The 17,851-nt window shown below is 40.7% G+C and overlaps 1 protein-coding gene across 3 annotated transcripts in view; it reads right to left on the minus strand.

The window, feature by feature from the left end:
• SOX6 (SRY-box transcription factor 6) overlaps positions 1 to 17,851 on the minus strand; it is a 610,845-nt gene that overhangs the window by 479,189 nt on the left and 113,805 nt on the right. For 2 of the 3 annotated variants that reach the window (XM_066640338.1, XM_066640316.1), the window contains exon 3: positions 6,563 to 6,691. The gene's annotated coding sequence lies outside the window, so the exon portion shown is untranslated. The remainder of the gene's footprint in view (positions 1 to 6,562; positions 6,692 to 17,851) is intronic. The other variant, XM_066640323.1, reaches the window with a different exon arrangement.

Here is a 17,851-nt window from a genome sequence, read left to right on the forward strand (position 1 = left end):
CCAAAAAAACATCATTCAGAACTGTAAAAATCAAGTAGCTTCAAAAGAGGCATGCGATAGTCTGATTGACACTAACGTCCTCTCATTGATGTATTTAAAAGCTTGTTTTTCAATTTATATGTAAAATGTCTGTGTAATATATATGTGTTACATATACACAGCTGCAGCATGAAAATCTGCTGAAACCTTTTTAACAATAGCAGGGCACTAGAAATTGCAGATATCATTATTAGCAACACTGAAATCCTGATTGTTAGCATAAGTTGGTTTTGAAAAGGAGAGAGTTTGTACCTTTTAGGAAGTAGCTGCCATGGATCTGAGCACTCCCTTGGGTGCAACAAACTTTAAATAATTTGTGAATCAATTAACTGGCAATTCTGTGCACAGCTCAGATTTCACACTCCCAGGTCACTGCATCATCAGCCTGATATGAATCATAACATTTTGGGGAAAAGTTCGTAATTGAAATCATTAATTAATTTAACAGGACTTTTAGTTATGCATTGCATTACACAGCTATAAAGGGGCAGGGATTAATTAGTTGTTTCACTGACTGTTTAGTCTACTTAGAGGAAAACTTTTCCAATATTATCTTGATATGATCAAGTCAGTGTTAGTCTTTTTCAGTCAAGTTTCAGGAGCAATTTTTATTGCACATTCTGATAGGAAGAAAAAAAACTGAAGAAAAAGTGTGCTGTGATCGAGGTTCAATTTAAATGGGATGCTGGTCCCAAGTCAAGCATTTACACTTGTAAACTTCCACACAGTTGGACTCTGACTTACCATGTATCCCAGCAATACTCAAGAATACATATTCAAAACAACAGCAGGACATCCAGCCTGGTCAAAGATCATTGGAGTGCTCATGCCACAAGTGTATGGACTGCCACAATTGGCAAGCGTATTTAAATGAAACAGCGGCTACAAACAATATACTCTGAACATTTTCAGTAGTGTGTTTCAACTGTACCGTAGGGCCGAATCCTACCCAACTTTCCAGTGCCAATGCAGCCACAATACAGCTCCTAGGTAAGGGAATATTTGTTCCCCTACCTTGAGGAAGTGTCCATGACTGCCCGTCCACTGCAGGATGCAGCTCATGCCCTGTTGGCACAGTTGCATCAGCATTGGAAAGCTGGATAGGCTTGGACCCCAAGTCAAGATTCTAGTCTGGGATTGGGATCTGGAAATGTCAGATGTATTCATCCCATGTAGAGCCATAGTGTGCTGCTCTGTTACCCAGGTCAGTGACATCACAACCTGGCTGCCCCCATACTGCTTAGCCAAGTACCACCGCACCACTCATTTTCCCCACTAATTACCTGTCCAGTTGGTAAAGTTTTTTAGAGCCACTGGGATAATATTGGCTCTTAGGTCAAACCAACAAGATTACATTGAACATACAATTATCTCAAATCCTGAGATATGGCCTTATAACTAATCGAGTGCTAGTTGCAAAATTTCCCTAATAAACAAGTGTGAAAACAGAGATGCTTATAGAATTTATAAAATGTCACATTACTGGTAAAGCTGGAAAGAATCCAGAGAATCAAAATTTTCTTCTCTCTCCCAAAGTCAAGACCATATTTCTATGTTCTTTATTTGAGGGATTTGCTCACTAATCACACTTTGAGAGACCAAACAGACTATAATGTTTTTGACAGTGAGCTTTAAAAATGAGAGAAAGAGCAAGAAAGTGGGCATGTCTGTCAGGGCTGCAATCCCCTCCCCCCATCCAAAATTGGCAAATCAGTGTTGGCAGGCTTAGGAAAAGATGTCATGCACCAAAGATAGAAACTACTTCCTTCTTTATTTAAACAACATAAGAACATGGCTAAATAGCCAGGACAAAGTAAAGAAGCCCCATGCTGAGCTGGGAGGCCCAACACAGGGCTATCAATCCAGTGGAGTTCATGTCCCCTCCCACCCCACTCCCTTCCCCTGCCCCACCTTCCCTCCACCCTCCCCTGCCCCAGAACATCTCTCTCCATGCCCCTACTCACCTGGACCTCCGGCAGCAGTCGCTCGTCCTCCACCCAGTGCTGGCTTAGCGTGGGCTCATGCTGAGCCAGCGCCTGCACTGGCCCAGCGGTGTCACAGGAGTGCCTTACGACATATTTGTTACACTGCTTGCCAGTGCTGAGCCAGCACAAACCAGTCTGGATCGGACCCAAAGTCTTTTCGAACCAGAATTTAAATTTGCCTTACTCAGATTTTTTCCCTGGTTGCAAGCGCATATGCCACTACATCATATCTGTGTTTGTACCATCTACCCTACTTCAGGAGCCACTAAGTACTAAGATAGCTTAATTTTCCAAAAAGCTCATTCCAGACTTCCCAACCACTACATCACTTTATATCATGTATATGAGACTCTTCTGAATTTTTAATTGTATTAAAAATACAGAGTGAAGAATGACCCTTCAAAATTATCTCAAAAAGAAAGAAAACCATATGTTTGTGCTGTTTTACAATCTTAATTTATAGGCCTAAATACAGTTAATGCTACTCATGCATGTTGTTGTCTAAACCAGGGGTGTCCAAAGATTTTGGCAGGAGGGCCACATCATGTCTCTGACACTGTGTCGGGGGCCGGGGGGAAAAAGAATTAATTTACATTTAAAATTTGAATAAATGTACATACGTTTACATAAATGTATATATTAAAGATGAACTTATATGAATGAATGAAGGTCTAACAATAGCAGAAGGCCTATAAAAGGCCTTGCACAAAGCAAGGCTGGCCTTTCCTTTGCTGCCACTACTGCAGATGTGAAACAGCAAGCACTGGAGGGAGCCCTCATCCCATAGCTCATGCAAGAGGTCAAACAGTGGCCCTCATGCTGAGAGCAGTTGCTTCGGGCCAGCATGGGCTCCAGCAAATCTCCAGAGGGCCAGAGGCTGATTGGAGACTGGGGGCTCCCTGAGGGCTGCATTGGGAGTCCTTGAGGGCCGCAAGTGGCCCCAGGGCTGGGGTTTGGGCACCTCTGGTCTAAACTGAAAGAATACAGAACTGTAACATTTAATCAAGCTTTCTAAAGCATTCCTACAAAACTATGTCCTATTAGAATTTAGAAATCTGTTGTGTTGATCAGAAGATATATTTTGAGTTTTTCTGGATTAAACTGCACGGTTGAGTAAAATCCTAGTTAGACCCAGTGTTAATAAATATCCAATACTTTTGTACTTTGTATTGTTATACCTGCAGAAATGCCTCCCATTGTGATTCTTGTTCTAGCGACAATCTGGGCACTACTTACTCCTGTGTTTTATCTGATGCTGACATGAGAATCCCGTAATCAAGTCAATTGGGACTTCTTGTATCAAATGTGACAACATTCCTATTTAGCTCAAGGATAAACTAGTTTCCTAAGAGTTATGCTGAATACATTTCATGTTCCTTTAGATTTCTGTGCATAAAAAATCTTATGTGAGCTGAGCTGGATTAGTTTAGCCCGATTATTTTCAAAAGATTAATTTGAGTCAATAAGACAAATGACAAATCAGGAGTATATTTTCCAAGTAGTATGGTGTACTGAACAGAACATCAGCCTTGGAACAGAGAGATTCAGCTTCATGTCCCCACTCAGCTAAGAAATTCACTGGATGAACTCTCACTGCCTAATTTACCTCAAAGGGTTGTTGTGAGGACAAAACATATGCTTCCCCATGGCACTTGGTAGAAGGGCTGAGTTAAGATGTAATAGATAGATTTACTTTGAAAACTATGCCCAAAAACTTGCATCATGCCTCAGTTTTAGTAAATAACATATATATCATTTCATCTGAATTGGTGTTCATTCACATTGAAGGCTGCAATCTTGACTCCATCCTACCCCATGGAAGTTGTTTCCTTACATACACAAAAAATCAGGGCACCACAGAAAATAAGACTTTTTCAGATATAATCATCATTGTTTTGAACTTATTTTCAGAGAAAGTATTTTCCAATTTCTCAGAACTCACTTTTAGGCAGCAAACTTTTTTATACAGCCTGCATTTATATAGCAAATTACCACAATGATCTGCTGTTTTATGTAAGTCCACATTTTCACATGGCTGAATTCTTCTTAGACAATTTACACAATGGATTTCCTTTATAAAAAAAAATCATGTTTTTTCCTTTCAAAAATTCTATGCGCATGTCAATTCTTTCAACCCACATCTATTCTGTAAATATAGTTATCACACAAAATGGAAAACTGTCCAGTCATTTGTGCTGGAATTCCTCTGGACTCGTCTCATAGGCCAGTAGTATGAAGAAGCAAATCATTTTACTTGTATGCAGTTAAGAAGCATCATGTACAGGTGTTTGCTGCTTGAAATTATGAGGTAATACTGTATTTAGTATTGCTTTATAAAACTAGTAATTGGAGAAAAGACACTGAAAAGAGGGCCAAAATATATTTTTCTGGGACGTCATCTTCAATATGAGCCCAAAGGCTATGGATTCTTTGTTTTGTCTGTATTTTCCATTTATTAAAAAAGGATCTTATATTTATTTAATAATAAGAAGATGGTGCAGCATGCTGAGCTTATGATAGACCCACTGAGCTTTGTAACTCACTAGACGGCCTTGGCAAGTTTCTAACACACAACCTACCCTGCCTCACAAGTTGTTGTGAGCAAACTTCCTAAGCAACGCTGGAGCAGCAGGGCCACATGGCCCACACTGTATCCACCATTGGGCAGTCTAGAAGTCTCCTTCTGGTAAGCGGACATTGGTTCCCAGCCTGTGCAATGGGGCTACTCAGATCTGTGCCTGCCAAATGGCTGGTGTGACTCCAAGAAGCCCCATGTTGGGCTTCCAGGCCCAAAAAGAGGATTGGATTTATCATGTGCTAGCACCGCCAATCCTGCTCGCATAACCCCTTCATCCCCCAGCCCATGCACTGTCTGACAGGTGCTTATCTGCTTCATTGAGTACTCTTTGTGCATCCAGTGCCAGCAGGATGGCACAGTCCTTCCTGCTGATGCTGCTTAATTACTGGGTTGTCAGAGCATTTTAGAGTGCTTTTGCAACACCCTAGATCAGCACAGCGGTAGCTGCATCTGTGTTAGTCTTGGTTAGGATTGTGCCGTAAATGAGGTAACAATTGAAAAGCATTTCACACTCCAAGAGGTACCATAGAAAAGATAAAAGGGCTAGAAGCATTTCTGACATGGAATGGAGATAATTTACAGCATTAATCTTGGCTCTTCAACATACTACTCAGTTCCTGCTGCATAACTATGCCTTATTTGTGTTTTCATTTCTGTGAAGCTGTCCCTGTCTTCAGCTCATGGAAGCGAAAATATATTTTATTCAGAATGAAGGACCCTGAACAGAGGTATGCCATTTAGCTTATCAGCTTTGTATAATCAGAACTGTGAATTATATTAGGACAGCATACTTTTGCACATGGTGGACTCAGTTTGCTGTATGAGATGCTAGTCCTCCAAATCCTCCTAGTCACTTTTTAAAATCTATAAATCTTGAGCCTGTGAACCAGATTATTGAGTGACAGTTGTGGTTACTCAGTAAAAGGTGAAACCATCATTTTTAGATACCCAGAGGAAATCTTCCCTCCAATCACCTGCAGCGGCAGAGGAAAAGTCTCATCCAATGGATGATAAGGGATAGTCTTTCCAGGAGCCAACAACGGTTTCTAAAAGAAATTTCAGGAACTGCCACCATACAGCCCACTATGAAATTCCAGTCTCTACTGATCTAGCTGTGAAAATGATCTGGACATAATATAGATAAAGGATATAATCAATTTTCCTTCATGTAGACAAGCACTTTGAATATATGCCTACATGTGTTCAAATAAGACAATAGTAGCATTGTATGTTAACAGGTATTAGTAATGTTTCCAATAAGTGTGTCCCTATGGTATATTTTGAAAGCACCTCAATGTTATTTCAGCGCATCTGACATTACAGATTCACCAATAGCTACACAGTATCTCTGTTCAAGTATGAACTAGTTTCTCAGCCATCTGCCCTGTAGACCACTATGAGGAACATAGCACATTCAGACTTCACACTGCATTGCTCTTTCTGAAACTTCTTCCTGTGAGGAAGCAAAAGTGTGTGTGTTGTCATTCAGATTCCCACCTAGTGCTTCACAAAAGTTATTAATGGTTATGTAAAAGAAAGCAGCATCAGGAAAGTTTTCATTCTCCTTGTAATAGACGGTAACATTAACAGTGACATAGTTTTTTTCAAACTAGAAAGTACTAACTTTCTAGGGACACAGTTGTTCAGTTAAACTGATCTTGTCTGCAACTATCATCAAAGACAGGAAAGTCAAGAAATCTGGTGTTCAAAGTCACAAGTTTAAACACACTCTTCAGTATAACCTATAATCACTGATTAAAATGAGGTCTTGTCTCTGGAACAGACTGTATGACTGTGACAGAATATATACTTCCTTAACTTGGGGGCATTCAACAAAATGAAACAAGACTTTCAATCTGCATTTATTTTATATTGACTGAAAACATAACCAGGAAACACTCTGAGCATGGAGACAGTGCATACTATGGAGAATGGCAAGTGAGAAAAACATTTCCCTTACCACTGATTAGAACATTTAGTCGAGTATGCAAACGTTACCTGGCCCCTTCACAGGCTGACTTTGTGCTCTAGCAGTGTCCCGTGATAGATGTCATCAGAGAAGGAGCCAGCAAAACAGCAGCTAGTGGACCTATTAAAAACAAGAAGGAAAATAAAGTAAGTTGAGAGGATGATGCTTCACAGCTTCAAAAAAGCTGCTTTGAAAAGACTTATTTAAGCCTGTCTTTAAGAGACATACTAAATGAAAATTTATACTGATAATCTCCCATGCAGCCAGATTTTCACATAAAACTGGCATTCCGTGTACATTTTACTATCCTATAAAGTTCAGAATCTGAGAAGAATTTATTAGTGTTACAAGCATGTGCCCAACTTTCACAAGTGATGAGAAGTTCTAGGAGCACAGTTCCAGTTGGGTTCTGACTTTCTGAAATATACAGGTTGAGCATTGGATGGAGTTAGTGGAACACTCCTGCAAGCAAACATCAGATTACATGCATTTCCAGGGAGTTTCTGTGAACCCCAAGGTGCTCCAACTCTGAGCTTAGGCAGTCTTAGTTTCCATTCCTAGGTTCCAGCTCTCACAGATCAAATACAATTCTTGTTCTCTCAGTGCATTTAAAAATAAATACTGTTAATAAATAAATAAGCCCGCGCCCTGGCTTAAACTGTGCACCAGAGGCACGCCCCCTCACCAAAGGCTGCACAGCACGTCATGCAAGGGGGGAAACCAGGACAGTGATCCTCCCCCCCCCCCCCGCCGCACGCACAGCTGTAGGTTTTTTATAGGAAAAATTTTGAAGCATCCTGGTTTGTTCATACTTCTGTCAATGAGCTCCTGACTGCCAGCCAGGTAACTTCCCTGTATGTGAGCAATAGCCTGCACTTTAAGACATCAGTTCATCATTTAGGGCCCAATCCTATCCAATGTTCCAGCACTGATGCAGCCATGTCAATGGGACATGCATCCTGCAGTGAGAGGACAGTCACATAGGCCTTCTCAAATTAAGGGATTATTTGTTCCCTTACCTTGGGTCTGCACTGAAGCGGCATCAACTCTGGAAAGTTGGATAGGATTGGTCCCTTAGGGCACAATCCTAGAAGGCACTTGGGCCAACACAAGTCCCTTGCACCAGACCAAGAGTGTCACAAAAATGCCATAAAGCATTTTTGTGCCACATGTTGGGGAGATAGGCCGGTGCATGGAAGTGCGCCAGCCTCCCCGCATCAACGTGGGACCCAGGAAAAAAGTCAGTTGCGTCTGACAAGCTCGGCCGATGCAGGGGTCTGGGGGGGGCATGGGGAGGGCAGGGAGGATGCAGAAGGGAGGCATTCCATGGCTGGGGTGGGTGGCAGGCGGGACCATGGGTGGGAGGCAGGGCTAGAATCTGGCAGTTATGCTGGATCCTAGCCCCATTTCTGGGAGGCGCAGAGTGGCCACTACATTCTGTTGGGATCTGTGCCACCTCATTAGGCAATGCATTCTGAGGCGATGCACTCTGAGTAGACACTCTGGGGCCACTGCAACGCAGAACAGAATAAGGGGAAAGGTTTCCCCTTACTTCAGGCTGCACTGCTTTTGGCCCCAAACTTGCACTGGATGCTGGCCTGCCTACTTCCAGCGCAGGATTATGCCCTTCTTGTCATAATACTGTGTCAATTCCAGTCAGAAGTATCAACTAGTCCACCAACCAATTCAAGGAAGAATACCTCCAAACATGGAAACTTCCCATGTTGTAGAAGTTAAGAAAATAATCTGGTAGATGAGAACCCATCATAAAAATCAAACTCTTTTCAAACAAAAATCAAACTCATAAAATCAAACTCATTTGTATTGTGCTTATGAATTTGGCCTCTGAACAAGAAGTATATCAATGTTTTTGGGCAAACTCCTAGAACTTTATATTTCACAAACATAAAAGTGAATAATGCTAAAACATTAAACAAATCTCACACATGTCAACCAGATAGTAATGCTCTAGGGATATGACCCTAAAAGCAGATTAGTATTTCCAATTACTTTCCAATCAAGGTCACAGCTGAAAGTACTCATTAAATTATTTTTTTAAAAGACCTAATAATTATTATTGAGACTTAAATAGGATACAGCCCTGACAACTGTGTAGGACAGGAAGTCCACAAAGCAAGCTTTCCTGCTTTCTTCTCCCCAAAAAAGCAGTCGCAACCACTCCGAAAAGAACTGCTTCTGAGAGTAGAGTACCCTTATAAACACTATGAACAGAAAGCTCTGCTCAAAGAAAGTGCTTGTGCCCAGTTTGGGACAATTCCCCCCCCCCCACTCTGCATGCTACATCTCGCCATGTTCTCAAAGGTCCTCTCCCAACCTACAGAAGTTATTTCTTTTAAGGGTACTTAGAGAGCTTCTGTGCAGACAAGCAGGTGAGGAAGTTCATTAACATGAACTTCCACACACAGTTGTTAAGTGTACAACCCATAGTATTTCTGGTGTTCAAAGCATTTTAATTTTTTTTCTTACTTTATTCATTTTCACAAGTCAGTGGAGGATATTAACCTTATCTTTGGAAGCTACAAATGGTCACTTCTTCATTTGGTTAGTCGATATACAGTAGGGGCTTATCAAATAGGTGAGCATATATTTAACCACGTCATTGAAATTAGTGGGATTTAAAACTGCTCAACTTTGGCTGAATCAGACGCTAGTTGTTTTTCTTATGGGACTATGATAGCTTAGAGGTAATCTGTTTCTACCCTACCCTGTTTCTGCCAAGGTCTAAATGAAACACTCTCTTCACCAGAACGCAGTGGCTCTCTTATGGAGTCCAAGCACTTTTTGCAAATTGGGTTGTTTTATTTCTTTTGTTATAAGATTCAACATAGTCTCAAACTACTTGTAACAGTCCATAATCCATATATTGTAGGGGGTTCATTATGATAAGTAAAACATATCAAAGTAAATTCTGCATGCAGGAACATTCAGAAGTAGTCTGTATGTCCTTATTGTTTTGTTTGTGTGTGACTTTCAGAAAGATCCTAAACGGAATCTGTACACAGTTTCATTCTTGTCGTTCCATGGAACATTGTTAAACTGTCCAGCTTGCTGGTTGGTACTATATGACACTGCAAAAGCATTACAGTTTTTAGATACTTAGTACCCTGTGATCTCTTCCATCTGAAGTGGAATATAGGATTAAAAGCAACATCAAACTGAAGATATGAACAGGGTCAATTTGTCAGCAGGGCAAGGCACAGAAAGGTCACTTACAACAGTTTACTGCTATAACTTCAACAATACAGCAGCTTTTAAGAGTTCATGGAGATAGTGTGCCTGAGTAATTATTTTATTAGAACACAACATGGTAAAAAAAAGTCTCAAGAAAAATGTGGAATGGTAAAAATGTTAGCAAGTATACAACTTTTACATCTGAAACAGTATCTTTCTGCTATGATATTTACTGAAATATCCAAGACAGAGTAGTGGTCAACAGGAAGCGTATTTGAGAAGTAACATGGCAGGTCAACAAATATCTTTCCAGAGGAATAATTATTTTTACAGAATGTCATCCCTGGGATTGCAAGAACAGGACAGGTGCTGACATTCTCTAAAATGCCATTTTAAATTCCTCTGCTTCTGACACCCTCAGAAGTATAATTCACCCTTGTGAAATATCAGCCTGAAGTCATGAGTGTCTTCTTCATTTTAAGAATATTACCATTGACTATGTAAACAATCCAGTGGCTAGAAAAGGATGGGGAAACAATCTCCAGTCTTGTCAGATGCTTTTGTGCATCTCACCAAACTTCTCAACAAAGAAACAGGTTGCCCAGTCTTGTGCTGCTGCTGACAAACGGGTGAACTCACACGAATGTTTTTGGTTCAGGGGAATTCACATAAACTCTTGGGAAATTCACCAGGGCAACACTGTCACAGGCAGGTTTAATAATCCTAAAACACTTCCTCACATTTGAGCCAGTCAAACTACCAGCAAAGTAAGGATACCATGCACAGCCCTCTGCACAAAGGCAGAGTGCCAGGATTAGTAGATATGTCCTTAACAGCAATGTTAAGGACAAAAAGGATGGCAGCTTTCTGCAAGCATGAACTGTGGCGTGACATGCAACTGCTGTGTAAGAAGCTCTGCCACATTCTACTTCCTTGTCGCCATTAGATCAGATGAATAGTCACCATTTCAAAACTTTTCTTTATTAATAGAAGTTAATTCTTCATAAATTTTATTGTAGCCATATAGTGAGCCTGCATCTTACATGAGGACTACATTCAAAGATCAAGAGTAAAGCCAAAAATGCATAGGGTCAAAACCCCCTTAAAGCCAACAAATACATACAGGGTGCAATCCTAACCCCTTATGTCGGAATTTTCCAGCACTGACATAAGGGCAACACAGCCCTGAGGTAAGGGAACAAACATTCCCTTACTTTGAGGAGACCTCTGTGAGTGACACCCAACTGCAGGACGCAGCACACGTTCCATTGGCACCGCTATGCCAGTGCTGGAAAGCACTGACATAAGGGGTTAGGATTGCACCCACAGTGCAAGAACTAAAAGTACAGTATGAGTGATATGTGGGAACTGAAGGAGCAGCAGCTTCATTCTCCCATTTCAGGCTTCCTCTAGGGCATAAACAGAGTAAGTGAAATGGCAGGCGAACGCTCCTGAACTATTTAAACCTGCAGTTCCCAATCTTTATTTATTCGACTTTTACCCCATCTTTCTCCCTAAGGGTCACCCAAGGTAACTGTCTTTACTACACCATGACCCACCTCATTCGATGCGATGCTCCTGGTGATGCTAGGGGTGGCCCCAGAGGCTCTTCCAGGTCATGCCAGGCTGATGACCCACTCTATAGGCCTTGGTGGGCCTTAGAATAGCCTGCAAAAGCCTCTAAAGCTACTTGAGTTTTCGGAGGCATACTGGAAGTTGTCGAATGAAAACTGGAAGTAGCTTTTGGAGGCTTCTGCAGGCCATCCTGAGGTCCTCAAGAGGTTTGTAGAGTGGATCAGCAGCCTGGCATGACCTGGAAGAAGCCTCCCCATGCTTCCAGAATGGCTTCTATTTGGAACCAAACAGAGGTGAGGGTGGGTGGAAGGGCCCATGTCAGAACCCACCTGGCATGGGTTTGCAACCCACCAGTGGGTTGTGACCCACACTTTGGGAAACCATAATTTAAACTATTGTTTTTTTTCTCTATTGAGGCCAGAGTGCATATAGAGGCACACCCCAGTATCCACAGGGAATACATTCTTCCCACCGCGGATACCAGAAACGAATAAGGGGGGAATCTATGGCCTTGGTTCCCCATACTCATTACCTTCATTGCATTCATGGGACGTGAGAATGTGTCTTGCTTGAACAAACACTATAAGCAGAAAGCTTGTAGCAAGATAAGCAGCCTGCAGCCTAGAAGGGAGACGAAGAGCCAGCTGTAGGCTCCTTGCCTGGTTTTTGCTATAAGCTTTCTGCTTATATCATTTGTTCAAGCAAGACACATTCTCCCTTTGTACAAATGTAATGAAGCTAAACAAAGGTAACGGCGCATGGGGTAGGGGGCACCAGGAACCACAGATAACCGGATCCACAGATACTGGATCTGTGGATATTAGGGGATGCCTGTACTTAAATTCACGCAAGTCAATTGCACATTAAGTTGTGGGTCAACTGCATTTTTAAGACAGTAAAGAAGACATCATGTAAAGGTCCTCAAAACAAAGTAAATCCACAGAGAAGATATAATCTTACAACTGTTATTAAATCATCTAGCAGCGTTTATGATTTCAATTAACTAGTAGCTTGTTCCAAGAACATTTAAATACTTAAGATTTGATAACTATGGTTAATCTTCATTCAACCTAAGATTACACAGAGTAATTACATATAAACAGGAAAAATAAATTGAATAATACTTCCTGTTTCTGTGCTGGGCACTATATTGTGAAATGTACAATTATAGTTATGTTGCTAAGCTAAAAATATTGGTAAAGATCTAAAAATGACGAACAGTGCCTTTTTTAAATTAATGTCTTATTAGTTGGGTGAAGTACACTGACAAAGAATAATTTATGCTTATTCAAACTGCTCTCGACATCTTCAGGTGTTTCCAAATGAGCTCACAGAAGAGTGATTAAATGCATCTGATAACAAGCCACACATTGCTGAAATTACTTACCGCCTCATTTTATGATTAATTAAACATGTAGATTAAAGTTGCAAAAGAATTTAGATTAATGAGCAAGTTAAGTCTTGCTGATATAAGTGAATTGGGAATTGGATGCTCTGTGGAACTTTATAAACATGCATTTTATAATGAGTAAGACAAGGCTACATGTTGAATCCTGGCCACAAGGGCCTTTGACGATGCAGTCTTTTTTAACATGGTTTGACAGCTTTCAAATAACATTCTACTATAGGCTTTAAACTTTGTGCATTGCTGTAAAACATGAGACTACATAACTCATGTATTAGGAGTACAATTATTTCCAAGCTCTCCAAGGTAATGACCCCCTGTAGCAGCAGCTGTTCAGAAAAATTACAGGCTCAATTGTTATTTTAATCAGAGAGAATTTAGTAGTTAAAAGCAGTTATGCAACTTGTAAAATTATATGACACCTCATCAGTGCTTTCCCTGCAGAATCCTTTAGCCAAAAAAGAAAAAAGAAATGAAAATATAAAGCACCACAGCTTGGGCTTATTAGTAAAGCTTGGTACTCTCATTCATAAAAAATTCAAAGCCATTTACTAGTGTGGTTTCTGTGCAAGGCAAGGTAATGTTTAAATTTACAATGACTCTTATCAACTTCAAGAGCATTTCAAAATATCTGCTGGGTTTGCCAAACACCCAATTTTTCTCTTTTAAGACCAGCTTTTCCTAATCCAAGTAGCTTAGTCAGTGTCAGAAAGCCAAGTTGGACTTTATGGTTTTGCAGGGCAGGAATAAATCCGATTGTTCACAGAAACACAGCACACTGTGTTCCATATAGTAATTCAGGAGAAAGACGATGTAAAGGTTAACCTGATGGTTAAACAAAAAGATTGCTACTACATTTTTCATAGAATACCATTTAATACTTGAACTGAACTATTATTATTATTATTTATTATTATTAACAGTATTTATATACCGCTTTTCAACTAAAAGTTCACAAAGCGGTTTACAGAGAAAAATCAAATAACTAAATGGCTCCCTGTCCCAAAAGGGCTCACAACCTAAAAAGATGCAAATGAATACCAGCAGACAGCCACTAGAACAGACAGTGCTGGGGTGAGGTGGGCCAGTTACTCTCCCCCTGCTAAAAAGAGGAGCACCCACTTGAAGAAGTGCCTCTTACCCAATGTACCATCACTCCACCCCCACTGGTTTTTTGGCTGTATCTTTTGATAGAACAAAGATAGAATACATTCTGCATGAAATTATGCATTGATTGATATATAATATGATGGTATTATTCTTCCAAATTATGATTTTAGTGATTTTGGTAACTAGTGGTGTCACACACCCCCACCCCAGGTGTCAATTTACTAACACCTTATTGCAGCAGTCAAACTTTTAGCACTAGGACCCAGTTTTTTGAATGACAATCTGTCCAAGACCCACCAGAAGTGATGTCATGGTGGAAGTGGCATCATCGGGCAAAATAAAATAAATAATAATTAAAGTAAAACAAATAATTAAATAAGCAGAAGCCAGCCCTAGTCCACCAAGTGAATTTCCTCTGTAGCCTGCCTGCAATAACACCCCCCCTCCAAAATCAGTAAGGTTTTCAGCCCTACCCAGTGCCCAGTTCAATTTAAGAACTTCTGTTTAAACCAGATCACTGTCAGGATCCACCTGACTTTGCAAGTCTCAAAAAGATTCACCTTATCAGCTGAAGCCTCTGTTTTGGTCCTGTTTTGGTTTGTTTCAGTGGGGGGGGGGGAGGCTGCCTTCAGGAGCACTTGTTTAGCTGCAGGTGCATAGGATCAGGACCATTCTGGTAGCCTTGCACTCTCCTTCACCTGGTCTTCCACACCAGCCAAGGCACGTTTGCTTACTCATGAGTAAACGTGACCTTGAGGCTTAGTTTCGCTTTCCATAGGGCTCAATACATTCATCTGCTTGGAGGGAGGGACTTCCTTCTCAGGTGTTTTTGAGTCCTGATTCATTGGATCAGGACCATTCTGGTGTCATTGGATTCCTCTCAGCTTGCCCTTTACAATGGACTACGGAAAGTTCACCTACTAGCGAGTAAACACACGATACAGCTCACTTTCACTTTCCATAGAGATCCATGCATTTTTTGTTCTCCAGTTTTTTGGCCATAACTTTTGATAGAAAGGCGATATTTCACATCCAATGGTATAATATGATGGGGTTTACTCCTAACCACCGCAATTTTAGCATGTCACCCCCCCTGTGTGCGTCACCCGGTGCGGCCTGCACCCTCCGCACCCCCTAGTGATGCCACTGCTTGGGGCACCTTTCTTCTGATGTGGATAACAACAATGCAAGAACTACTCCTCAAGTGGCCAAAGAAATGCTGCAAGAACTACAGTAGGAACTGATGTGTGATTCTTGCCTACTCATGAAGATTTCTTGTTTCTGTCCCTTTCAAGTTGCTAAGGTAACTGAGTAACTAAGGAGCATGACATAGAATCATCAAGACAAGAAGGGTGGGAAACTCTCCAGGAGCAGAGTGGTACAGAAGACAACTCATTACTGTGGCAATAAGAAGAAAGGAGGACAGTTAATTGAGAGTTCCACAATATGCCTGCCCTAGGTAATGGAAAATGGTAATGGTAATTGGAAAGTGGACAATTAGCAAAATTGTCCTATAGAGAAAAAGGATGACAATGGTAATTTCCCTCCCTCTCCAGGTGTCTGAGGCACTAAGGTAGAAGAGAAGGAGCCACCTTGAAAGAGACCATGACCAGACCAAGGGGTGCAGAAAATACACATTTAACCTTTCTGGTCCTTCAGATAAAGGGGACTCCTCCCTCTTTGCTTGGGTGGTGATCAAATAAGGAATCCAAGGCAAACGAAACAAGACCCTGTACTACAATGCTGCACTCCTGAAAAAGTATACCTTTCTTTTATTCTCTTGGTAACTGTCTGAGACTTGTGAAATGGGGTAAAGATGTTTTGCCATTGATAGTAAAAAGAAGCATTGTTCAGACTCAGATTAGGTTTTCTGACATTCATGCGCTATCTACATGATCCCTGATTTGCTAGGATTTGAAAAAGGAAGAAGCCCCTGTTTGAAGAAAAATGTCATGAAAACTTCAGATTAATGAAAAGATCAAATGTAAACAGACAGAATAGACTGTGTAAAGATGACATGCAAGGTCAGGTTCACGAAACCTAGCCCCAACCCCAAAAGCATTTTCAAGAGCAAAAATTTGGTGCAGCCTTAGTAATTCCATATGTTCCAAGTAGGGGGATCTTGGCATAGGAAACTGGCTCCACAGTTGAGATAAGAGTTTATTCAAACATAAGTATGCCACATGATACATTCTTTTATAAACTGTAGGACTTGCGATACTTACATGAGGATCTCATCTCTGAATGGACACCACATACACCTTCAAGTGCAAATTCAACAGTACCTTTTCTCAAACATGCTAATTTTGCAAGTCTAAGCAGATTGTGTGGGGACACATTCAAACATAAAAATATCTGCAAACTGGTATAGTCTCCTTCCCAAATGTCTGGCTTGGCTCAAATTATGCCCTGCTTTTACATACACATCTCTACCAAAATTTGATAGTTATGTACATCTCAAAGGTCTCATGCAGCCAAAAGGGACAACAGTGGAATTGTTCCAAACGTCCATGTCAATAACCCAAACATTTCCTCTGCTTTTGGAATTAGGAATACTTCTGGTCATATCATAGTGACCAATGAATGAAACCTGTATTTCCTATCACACTTTTACCTGAAAAGACATAAATGGTTAACAGTTTAGGAACCTCTTTCTTAGAGGGGAAAGGCAGGGTATAAATGATTTAAAATAAATCGTTTTTTTAAAACTGCTTTGTTTCCTACAAACTAGACATATGACCACGATATAATTCAATTCAACATTCCTTTCACAGTCCTCCAACATGCTTGGAATTCTGTCTGAAGGACTTATTAAAAATAGTAAGGGGGGGGGAGAGTGAGAGCCCAATGCAGACAAACAGCGTAGCCAAAATAATTGTTCTATTAATCAACACAATTATGACATTTCCTAACTACATTGCTTTCTCAACAGAGAGCAACGTTAAATGCCTAAAAAGGCCCTACAAGAGATGCAAGAGTTATTTTAGTGGAATAGAATAAAAATCGCTGTCCAGAGATCTGCCTGGGAACAAACATATGCAATAAAGCAGTATAACAGAAACCTACAAATTTTTCCAGTTAGCAAAATTATTATTTTAAGTGTGGTCTATTTTCAATTATTTGCCAGCTACATAGCAATTTAGTTAAGAAAGAAAGAATCCATTAACATAAAAAAGGAAACTGCACCAAGAACTATAACAGTCTTATTCTGGAGATTGGCCAATGGAAAATACTGTTAATTGGAGTGTTTCTTTCCTCTCAGAGAGCTTTATAGAACTCCCTCTCCTGCAAGAGGATAAATTTCTGTAGACAGAAGGGGACAGTTTCTAAACTATCAGTAAAAGCTGATTCCAAAGCTGATTCTAGCATCAAAATACAGTAGTTCTTCAATGCAAGCTTCTTCCATAAACACAAGGGAAAATGAAATATGGCAGACAGCTATGATTTACATGTTTTGTATATAAAGATTCACCAACGCACATGTACACCCCTCAACCATTAATAAGGAAATAATAAGCTGCAAATCACAATCTACTCACTCGATAGAAATGCTTGAAAAGGGACTGTACTGGAATAAGAGGACATCAGACTTCAGCCTTAATTACAAAGTCAAGTATTCATAAGCTAGTTCTTAATAGGACCAGTATCTCCATGCTCAGCAGTAATTTAGTTTTCATGCATATATGTTACATAAACCACAGAGCTCAAACTACTCACTATTTTCCATTAAAATTACAGGGGTCCCGCATTATTCATGGGTTCGCCATGTGCGGATTTCAATTACCCACCGGTGCTGAACCCCCAACCTCTGAGCCTTAATGGAGCACAGCTCCAGTTGGAACTAGAGGCTTTTTGAGGCCACCAGTGGCTGCTGTGAGCCTCAGACTGGCAAAAATATGAAAAGAATCACGACTTCCAGTTTTACTACAGAACAGGGGTGTCCAAACATTTTGGCATGAGGGCCACATTATCTCTCTGACACTGTGTCGGGGGCCGGG

Source organism: Tiliqua scincoides, chromosome 1, assembly GCF_035046505.1.
Source record: "Tiliqua scincoides isolate rTilSci1 chromosome 1, rTilSci1.hap2, whole genome shotgun sequence".
NCBI lineage: Eukaryota > Metazoa > Chordata > Lepidosauria > Squamata > Scincidae > Tiliqua > Tiliqua scincoides.